We start from the raw sequence: 11197 nt of genomic DNA on the forward strand, positions 1-11197 counted from the left end.
CTACTCTGGCCGGAGCACCATATGTATAAAGAGGGGTAATATGAAATAAAGCAGCTGAAGCTCAATTGTGAAGGCTTTAAGTACCAAGTTGAGTTCAGATTTTACCTTAGAGGCAATAGGGAGTCTGCTGAACAGTCACCAGCTGCCATCTCAAAAATACTCAAATAACTTATCATCTGCCTCCAAAAACTCACCCTTTGTCTTAATTTCCCCATTTCATTCACTTAGGTTGACAACCTTGGAGACATCCTTACATCTCCAACATCTTTCCTATCCTTTTCTCTTCACCAAAAGGACTACCACCTTAGCTCAGGCCCTCATTACCTTTCAAGTGAACTATTGCAGTACACTTCTAATTGATCTCTTGGCTTCCAATGTCTTTCCTTGGCACGCCATTCTTCACATAGCTGCCAAACAGGTTATTCGTAAAAGCATAGGTCTGATCATATCAACTCTTTGCTCAAAGAGATCCAGTGTCTGGCTCTCTATTGCCTGGTAGATCAAGCACGAATTCTTCTGTTTGGCATTGACAGCAATTTACATTTTTGGTTCCAGTCTGCCTTTGCAATTTGTTATACATCACCCACTTTACCCACTCTGTAGCAAAGCCAAACTGGCCTTTTTGCTACTCCTCATATACCACATTCCACCTCCCCAATGAGTCTCTCTATAGTTTGTCCCTCCTTGCCTAGAATGTACTTCCTACTCACCTTTACCTCTGTTATCTCTTGTCACATCTCAGTTCATGTCCTTCTACACTAATCATTTCCTGATCCTCTGAGCTATTGGTGTTTCCCCTCTCTCAGAAATTGCCATACCAAATACATATGTATATGTATTTTGTACCTACTTATCTATGTACACATGGTTTTTCCCAGTAGAATTTGTGCATGGCACATTAATATTAATTAATATTAATGTTGATTGATTGATAGGAGAGTGACATGGTCAAATCTGTGTTTGAGGAAGACCATTTTGTTACTTATATTTTAGGGGTAGGTCTAACTCAAGCTAGCACCCTGTGAATTCGGGTTTGAGGGGATAAAATGAGGCACTTGAAGATCAGGCATCAGTTCTCAAAAGGAGATATGCTTTCTTTAGAAGGGAAAATCAACAAGCATACTCCTACACTTGGCTTGACTCAGCCCAGCCTTGTCTCCACATAGAAATGCATCTGGTCATCAGGGTGTAGTGAATTTTGAAGTCTTGAGATATCTGCCAAATCTGATGGACCCTGACTGGACTTGGAGGCCTTTTATATGTTTAGGAGACTAGAAACCCGTTTTAAAATGTCCAGAGGCTACAAGGAAGCTGGGTCAAGGGAAGAACATCTTGAGGCTTAGGACTCCTTCTCCTTATCCTCACTTTGACTTGCCAATAAAGTCCTAAGGACTGCTTTGCTGCCTTTTAGGGAAAAATTAACTAATTATGTTATGGTCTGGGGGACAGGGGGAAGGAAATTTAGCAGATATTGGTCCAATTAAACCATGTAAAGGGTAGAGTAGAGAGGGAGAGAATGAAATCCAGAAAATTATTTCAGTAGTCCATGTGAGAGGTGAGGAGGGCATGAACTAGGATGATGACCATGTAAGTGTAAAGAAAAGGATAGATTCAAGAAATATAAATACAGAATCAACAAAAAATATTGGCACCTGGTTGAATATGAAGCATGAAAGAGAATAAGGATAGCTGGATATATGTCCATGATTACAAACTAGTTGACAAGAAAGATAATGGTGTACTCAATTGAAATAAGTTTAGAAGAGTTTTAGGAGAAAATATAATGAGTTCTGTTTTGAGCATGTTCAATTTGAGGTGCCAGTGGGAGATCAGGGTGGTGATATCTACTAGAAAATTGGTGATATGGAACTGGAGCTTAGGAGACAGATTAGAGCTGAATGTACAACTCCAAATATTTGGGAGTTTTCTGAATTGAGATTATAACTGAACTCATGGGACATGATGAGATCTCTATGAGAGAGAGTGTAGGGAGAAAAGAAGAGAGTCCAGGATAGAAAAAGGGAAGGCTACATTTAGTAGGCTGGAGATGGATGACGATATAGCAAAGGAGACCAAGGAGGGGTCAAACAGGGAAGCTTATCAAGACAGAGCACTGTCATAGCAGCCAAGGGAGGAGAGAATAACTATGAGGGAGGGGTGGTCAGCAGTAGCGAATGTTGCAGAGAGGTCAAGTAGAAAGTAAACTAAGAAAAGTCCATTGGATTTAGTAATTAAGAAGGTATTTGGTAAAGAGCATTTTCAATGGGATGGTGGAAGCTAAAGTCAGATTGCAAGGTGTTGAGGAATGACCCAGAGATTGTATCACTAGGCTTCTATCACAAGGAAATCATTGAAAAATTCACAAAATAAAATATATTGGATTATAAATATAATACATACACATACATATATGTGTATATATGTATATAAGTATATATGTATATATGTAAAGATCAAGGATCCCAGATTAAGAACCCCTATACTGTAGGATAGGGATATAAATCAGAAAGTAGGAGAAAAGCCACCTTTTTTTTAGTGGTCAGCTTCCCTCAGGACTGAACCCTATCTATTCAAGACCAGAGCCTACATCCATGTAGTAGGAGAGGCTTATTGAGGAAGCCTAGGTTAGATCATCTTTAGAGAGCTTCAGTAAGTCAACAGATACATATTTAGAGCCTATTATATGTCCTAAATTTCTGGGAATCATTAAAAAAAATCACAACCAACTATCTTGTACCATTTAGATGTTTATGTGCTGAAGGGTAACTAGATCTGATGATATCTTGAGGTTCGTTCCAGATTGAGAATCTATCATTCTAGATGTGGTAGAGTGCAAGTGTCCTTTGGATTAGATCCAATTGATCAGATCCATTAGACAAAGACAGATTGGTAAGATTTTATTTATTTTAAAATTCTTACCTTATTATAGGTGGCATACTTACTTTGGAAATGACTGATCAAAGAGACAATTATACTTCTATTATATCTAGAGTAGGTCTACTATCTAAGGTAATGGTGTCAAACTCATATAGAAACAGAGGTCACCAAACAACACATAAGGACAGATCCCTGTAGGCCACATATTGCCTTAGAAAATCATACATGTTTATATATTTCTTTTTTATAATTAATATATCAACATAGTAAAATCAGATAGAAACTACATTTTAACCTGGTTCAGGCCCCCCTCAGGAGTATTGTGGGCTGCGTGTGGTTTGCAGGCCTGATGTTTGACACCTTTGCTCTAAGGTATACTCTTCTTTAAATCCCAAACTAGAGACTTTTAAATAGATAACCAAGCAGGGCAAGACAGAAAGGGAAATAGGTGCTTGCCTACTTTTAGGTGAAGTGCAGGTGTTTGAAGAGAAACAAAAGCCAAAGGACCTTTAAAAAATCTCTGACCTGCATGACTTATGTAATATCACAGTCAATGGAACAGAAACCTCCCAGGAAAAGAAGGTTGGTCCTTTTTTGTTAGCTAGCTGGCTGATTCAATGGAAGAATCTCCACAAGAACTTAGTTAAAAGTTTTTAGTGGTTATTAAGATTTTGTTAGCCATATAAGTATAAATATATATTTGCATGGTTAACTTTTATGATTTTATTTATAAATATATTTATAATTTATGTGTTATATTTATATTGTTGTAAATATATATTCACCATTATGTCATACCTCCATATAAATATTCACATAGAAATTAACATAACGGTAAATGTATGTGCATATTTATCATTATATCATGCCACCATATAAATATTTGTTTTCTGTTTTTGAAGAAGACCAGTGAAATCAAGGGGTTATGTCTTGACTCACGTGTGTGTTGGAGCTAAGTGAGGCAGAATTGCACCAAGTTGTCAGCCTCACTCTTTCTTCCAGAGTCATCAAAGTCCGGTGGCAAGACAAAAGTCAAGATGACTGGGGATGACCCAGGATGCAGTGGATGGTATTGGTGTCTTTGATATCTGACCAGGCTCTAACCACTCCACAGTACCTGCTTCAGCCGCCTTCATGGCTGTTGGAAGAAATTATTCTCATCCACCCATTCTGCTGGGGGAAGTCTTCACGTACTTGGGATAGAAATCTCCCTAAGGCACCAGTGGATTTGAGGCCTGTCAGTTACCCTTAACCTGGATTAACCTGTCTACCAAGATGATTTTACTGGGATGTGGCTGAGGCTCATGCAACAGCTTCTTGGAGCCACAGGTGAGAGTTGAGTACCTCATAGACACCAAAGGTGGATGAGCAACTCTGAAAAGGGCACACCAAGCCTTTATACCAAAGGTGTCATTCATTCTTGAACAACTCATAATGTATATGTACATATGTGTAAATATTACATGTATGTATTACATAATGTAAATTACAAATATATATGTGTATATATATATATAAACATATGTTTGTAATTTACCAACATTAAAAATTACTATTTGTAATTTACCAATGTAATTTACCATTGTCGTACCCCATTGACCTAAAGTAGGCTAGTCCTATACTAATGAATAACATTTAATCGTCCAGTGTTGTTCCCTCCTTCTTCCTCCCCACTCCCACTCTGTGACCTCTGTTTAATCATCACTAATATTTAGATAGCTAATCTAGCGTTAGATGTAAAGTTACCAATGTATTAATCTCTAAATGACTTTACAGTAAGTGACCTTCACATTACTATTTGGTGTTTCCTTTTGTGTTTCTTTATGTGACTTGAATTGGCCTTGGTTTGCTAGAAAAATTTAAAGCACTCACCAAGGCAGCCAATGCCTGTTTCTGTATATCATTGTGCTTCATTATATTTGGGATCCAAAAATTCACTTGAGAAAATGAAATCAGCTGTGGAAGTTTTTAAATGCATTTTCTTGAAAAGTGTTTGCCAACGGGTTCAGAAGAAATGGAAAATTCAACCAAAAGTCAAATGTTGCTGTGAGGGCTAAAAACTAACTCTTCAATGTTGTTAAATTGATTCAAACTGCTGACCTCAGCCATGGTAAGAAACAAACAGCCAAGGATCAATGTTACCAAATATTTATTAAATATCTCTCAATAAGGTAATAACCATTTCTGTCACATAAAATTGTTGAACAATTCAAGGAACCTGGAATTATCTTTTTTCCCTCCTCTCATTCAAAAGGAAATCTTTCTGGGTTCTTTATGTATCTATCATACAACCAAAAGATTACTGTCAGAGAAGCTTTTTATGGAACACTAACAGGTCATACATATTCCTGAGGAGTAGCAAATTTGGTTCTTCAGGAAAACAAACTAATAAAGCAAGTTGGTTTGGAATTAGGAGAGTTTAATGGTAAGAGTACTCTACTTGGAATCAGGAGATTAGGTAAAAGTCCTATTTCAATAAAAGTGTATTATTATTATTATTATTGACATTATTATTGTTCCTTTATTAGGGTTCTGTTTCAGTTCCTCATTATGGTATGGTGGCCCTGGGATCGCAAAGGCTGCTACACCAGACTTTATGACCTGCTAGATCTTGTAAAGTTGAAAAGCCTTAAAGTACAGACCTGACCAAGGACTTTGTATCTGTTATCTAAAGTCCTGTCTCAATGAGGTCATAGGGGCTCATCGCCATAGGACTGGCTGTTTTGTGATTAATTTAGGATCACAAGCCCATAGATTTGAAGCTGGAAGGAATCTTAGAGATCATCTAATTCAAGCCCCTAATTTTACAAATGAGAAAACTAAAGCCCAGTAAGGTTGAATTATTTCCTCAAATTCACAGAGGTAATTAAGAAAAGGCCAGGATTTGAACCTAGGTCCTCTGATTACAGACTACACATGATGCCTCAACTGGATTGGTCATGAAATTGACTTATTGAAGAATGGAGAATTTGTGAACTTCTTTGGTAGGGAGTAGACCAATAACAGTGAAATCACAGTTATTTTGATGTGCTAGAGTATGATTATACTAATTATTAGTAATATTTAAACAATTTTAACTAATAATGAAATTATAGAGGTGGCAAATCAAACATTTTCTAAAGAATTGAAGTAGAGAAAACCCTTAAGGCACTGCCTTAAAAGTTTAGGAAACAGAATAAAGTCAGCCAGTCAATTAGAATTTATTAAGTGCCTACTATGTTCCAGGCACTGTACTTAGCACAAAGAAATGCAAAAACCAAACCAAACTAAACCAAACAACAACAACAAAAACCAGTCCCTGCTCTCAAGGATCCCACAGTTTAATGCGGGAAAGCAGAGAACAAGAATTGTGGAAAAACTATTTACAAACAAGTTATCTATCAATACATGCTATTCTGGGGATAATCTCAGTTTGTTATTTTTGTCTCATTGTATCTGATTCTTCACGATTCCATTTGGGGTTTTCTTGGCAAAGATACTGGAGTGGTTTGCCATTTCTTTCCCCAGTTGATTTTATAGATGAGGAAACTGAGGCAAATAGGGTTAAGTGATTTGCCCAGGGTCACATTTGAACTCAGGTCTTCCTGACTCCAGGCCAAGTGCTCACTTGTGCCACCTGGCTACTCTCAGGGGAAAGATTAGGGAGGTCTGGGAAAGGCTTTTTATAGAAGTTGGACTTCAGCTAAGACTTCAAAGTAATGCTTGGGTTCCCTAACCCACACATTCTAACCCTTAAATGAAACTATAACTGAGTCCCTTAAACATACACTCTAAAATCTGGTACAGGGTTGCATTATTTTGGATTGATAGCTATTGATGCAGTTGTGCTCTCCCCTTGAGAAGAAGCCTGCTATCATTGAAAAAGCATTGGATGCAGATGCAGAAAATCCTCTTTCTACTCCTGGCTCTTCCACTAACTAGATGTGTGACCTTGAGTAAATCACTTTATTTCTTTGGGATTCAATTTCCTCATCTAGGCTAGACTGACTTGCTTCTTAGGAGATAATATTAGGTACTTAAGTAGGTACTTAATAAACACTTATTCCCTTCTTTTCACTTCCCTTCTGATGTCCCTTAAGTTCAGACATGCAACTGGAATTTTATTCTTGGGAAGTTGACTCTGAAGCTCTAAGAGGGCTTTGCAACCATGGAAGTACAAGGTGGGAGATGGAGGAGGTGAAGGGAGGGTGGTATCTGAGGCATCAGCTGGAAGAAGCAAAGAGAAGAGAGGAGGCAGACAATTAGATTGAATTAGACTGAAGTCTTGCAGATAATTGGATTTCTCTTGAGTCGCTTATGCAAAGGCCATTCAGGGAAATTTTCTAAAAATTTCAGGGAACGTGGCAGAAATCTATGTTACAAAATAAAAGCAGCTGAATCAGATAGACTCATATTTCAAGAAAAAGTGGGTCTGCCATCATAAATATATTAAGACCCCCAAGTGCTCAAGAGATTGAATCCTCAGCCAGTGATCAAGTAAGCCTAATAGAAAGTTTATTATGAATTAGTCACAAGGGCTAACAATATAAATGACAAACACCTGAGGATCTTGCTTCTAGAAAGGAGAAAAGTCACGAAGTTTGCAGTGACGTTCAGAGAGTGTACTAAATTTACCTTTCAGCCAGTACATATTCACAAAGTAAAGTTTGGTTTCCCTCTAACAGCAGGAGGTGAAAGGGCTAGACTAATGCCTATTTGCTTTTCAAGTTACCTGGGAGAAGAATGGAAGAACTGTTTGAGGAGAAAATAAAAGAGCAAAGGCATCTGATAAGGCAGAGGGTAATCCTAACCTGTGTAAGGAGTTTGGAGGGCAGAAGAATGGGACAAAGGAGAAAAGGGTGAAGTAACTCTGAAAATTCTTTACTAAGAGCTATTAACTTATTTTGAAGCTTTTCCCTTAGAGCAGGGGTGGGAAACCTGCAGCCTCCAGTTCTCAAATCCTCAAGTGTGGCTTTTTGACTGAGTCCAAATTTTATGAACCAGTCCTTTTATTAAGGGGATTTGTTCTGTGAAGTTTGGAATCAGTCAAAGGGCCTCACTTGAGGACCTAGAAGGCCACATGTGGCCCCACCTAAAAGAATGGAATTATCCAATAATAGAAGAAGAAGAGATAAGATTGGTGGTTGTTAACTCCCTTCAGATGAGTACTAAAACAAGTATTTTGTTGCTTTGGCATAAATAATAGAGAGTTTTGCTCTTTCTGGGGCAAGTATCTAGGATAGGGTGAAAAAAATTCTGAGATTTGCCAAACCTGACAATCCCTATTAATTCCCAATGATTCATCGAGGGATAAAGGATAATACTTGAAGGACCCTAGAAAGCATTATTAAAATTTAAGAAATCCTGTAAAGACCTTAGGGGTACAGGAAGTATTTTCCTTGTTTTTGCTGATTGAAGGGAGGGATTTCAAGGGAGAAAGGCAGATTTTGAAAGTGAACACAAGGTTAAGAAATGGTTCAAAAATTGTATCTGGATTTCTGGTGCTATTTCCTTCTCTAGCTCATTTTATAGATGAGGGAACTGAGGCAAATGGGGTTAAGTGACACAGCTAGTAAGTGTCTGAGGCCAGATTTGAACTCATGAAGATGAGTCTTCCTGACTTCAAGCCTGGCACTCTATCCATTGTGCTACCTAGCTTGCTTTTGGCAAAGTCTTAGGCGAAGGACAGTTTGCCACCGTGGAACTGGCAACTTCCAGGGATTAAATAATTAAAAATCCTGGAGAAAAAGCATGTAATTAAAGAGAAGGAAGGTACAATATTCTTTGTCAAGCTTTACTTCACTTTTCAGGAAGAGGAGAAGATGCATTTTATTCTCAGCTATGCCCAAAATGGAACCTGCTGAGATATATTCAGAAACTGGGTCCTCTGGGTGAGTGCCTAGTTTTAATTCTGCAGAGATGGTATCTGCCCTGGAGTACTTGCATGGGAAGGAGATTATTCGCAGGGACCTGAAACTCAAGAACATTCTATTAAATGCTGAGATACACATTCAGATTACAGACTTTATAGTAAACAAGCCAGGACTGACTCTTCCAAAGGCACACCACAATATGTCTTGCGAGAACTCTTCATGGAGAAAAGTGCATGTAAGAGTTTGAACCTGTGGTCTCTGGGTTGTGTAATATACCACCTTATAGCAGGAATGCCTCCATTCCAAGCTTGAAATGAATATTTTATATTTCAGAAAATCATTAAGCTAGCATATAACTTTCCAGAATAATTCTTCCCAAAGGCAAAAGACCTCCTGCGAAAGCTGATGGTTTTAGCATCTACAAATCAATTAGGCTGTGAAGAAATGGGGAGTTATGGAGGCTTATATCTTGAATGTATCACCTGGGATAATCTGCATTTTCATATACCTCCACATGTCACACATCATTAGTCTCTGCATCTGAAGATGAAAATGACTTGGGAAATTATGACATTCTCTGGAGCATAGGGCCTTCTTCATCTTTTTCCCATTTGTTGGCTGCCACAGAGGTCCACTGATCATGTAGAGGACTACATTCATGATCTGGATGAGAGTTTTTTGGAATTAGACCTAGAATTTTTCTGAAGAGAAGGCTAGTGGGAAGCCATGGCATCAATTTGTGGACAATCATTTAATGCTAAAAATGGGCTCAGTAGACAAGCAGAAGGGCTTGTTTGTCTGTCCTTGCCAGTTGCTTTGCATAGAAGGACTTCATCCATAATTATGTGGATCCTGTAAGCAAAGTCCTGAAAGTCCTGTGGCTTGAATCAAAGAATTTTAAGACCTCTTTTGTTCACACATGTAACAGAACCTATTACCTACCGGAAGTTTGTCATTTCTTATAGCACATAAAACACAATAACATTCTATCACAATCATATTACATAGCTTGTCTAGCCATTCCCCAGTTGATGGGCATCCTCTCATTTTCAAATTCTTAGCCAACACAAAAAGAGCTGCTATAAATATTTTTGTATAAATAGGTTCCTCCCCCACCATCTTTTGTTTGATGTCTTTGGGACATAGACCTAGTAGTAATATTGCTGGGTTAAAGAGTATGCACACTTTTATAGCCCTTTGAGCAAAGGAACCCACCATTTCTCAAGGCATCCTATGGCATCTTTGGACAGCTGTAGTTGTTAAGGAGTTTTTCCTGACAGCAAAACTCAGTTGACCTCTTTGAATTTACCACCCATTGATCCTGGTTCTGCCCTTTGAGGCCAAACTAAACAAATCTAATTGCTCCTCAACTTCAAATACTTGAGGAGAGTTATCATGTCCCTCTCTACCTTATCCACACTCCCTTGAGTCTTCCCTTTTCCAGACTAAAAACTCCAATTCCTTCAACTGATTTTCATATTACCTGAACTCAACTTGGTTGTCCTTCTCTGGGCACTTTACGGATTATCAATGTTCTTCTGATATAGTAGTACCCAGAACTGAAAATACAATTCCAGATGAGGTTTGATGAGGGCAAAGACCATTGCTTTCTAATTCCTGGAAATTACACCACTTTTAAGGAGTCACTATAGTGCATTAGCAGTTATCCCTGAAAAGCTGTTACATTACAATGCAGACTCATATGGAGCTTATAGTCCACTAAAACCCCCAGATATTTTTCAGAGCAATTGTCTTTCCATGCATGTTCCATTTTATACCTGCAAAGTTGATTTTTTGGAACCCAAGTATAAGACTTCACATTTATCTCTGTTTAATTTAAACTTCTCACATTCAACTCAATGTGGTCAATATTCTTTCAGATCATGAATTCGTTACTCACTGTGTCAGTTTGTTGTCTCCCCCACCTTTGTGCCACCTGAAAATTTTATGAGCATACTATCTTTCTCTTTATCCAAGTCACTGATAAAAAATGTTAAATAGCACAGAGTGAAACACCAATGCCTAGGTTACTCCAAAGGAAAATTTCTGCCACACTGACATTGAACCATTAATAAAAAACAAAACAAAACAAAAACAAAAAAAATAAAAAAATAAAAAACAAAACAAAACAAAACTACTTCTTGAGTTCAGCTATGAAATCAGTTCTGGATTCATGTAATTGTATGGTTATCCTAGCCTAACACATTTCTTCATGTGCTCCACAAGAATATCAAGAAATACTTTAGCAAAATATTTATTAAAATCTAAGTAAACTACTCTCAGCATTCTTCTCATCAATAGTTTTATACTCATGTCAAAAAAGGAAATGAAGTTACTATGGCATGACCTATGCTTGATGAAGCTATGATGACTCTTTGTAATCACTATTTTCATTTCTAGATGTTTATTAACCATCTCATTTAATACCTTCTAGAATTTTCTGAGGAATCAAAGTCAAGATTATTGTC

The 11197-nt window shown here is 37.7% G+C and overlaps 1 pseudogene; it reads left to right on the plus strand.

Annotated features, from left to right (window-relative positions):
- LOC118837192 overlaps positions 1-9694 on the plus strand; it is a 32718-nt pseudogene extending 23024 nt beyond the window's left edge.
- The last annotated feature ends 1503 nt before the right edge of the window (positions 9695-11197 follow it).

This window comes from Trichosurus vulpecula, chromosome 2 (genome assembly GCF_011100635.1).
Source record: "Trichosurus vulpecula isolate mTriVul1 chromosome 2, mTriVul1.pri, whole genome shotgun sequence".
In the NCBI taxonomy this organism is placed as follows: Eukaryota; Metazoa; Chordata; class Mammalia; order Diprotodontia; family Phalangeridae; genus Trichosurus; species Trichosurus vulpecula.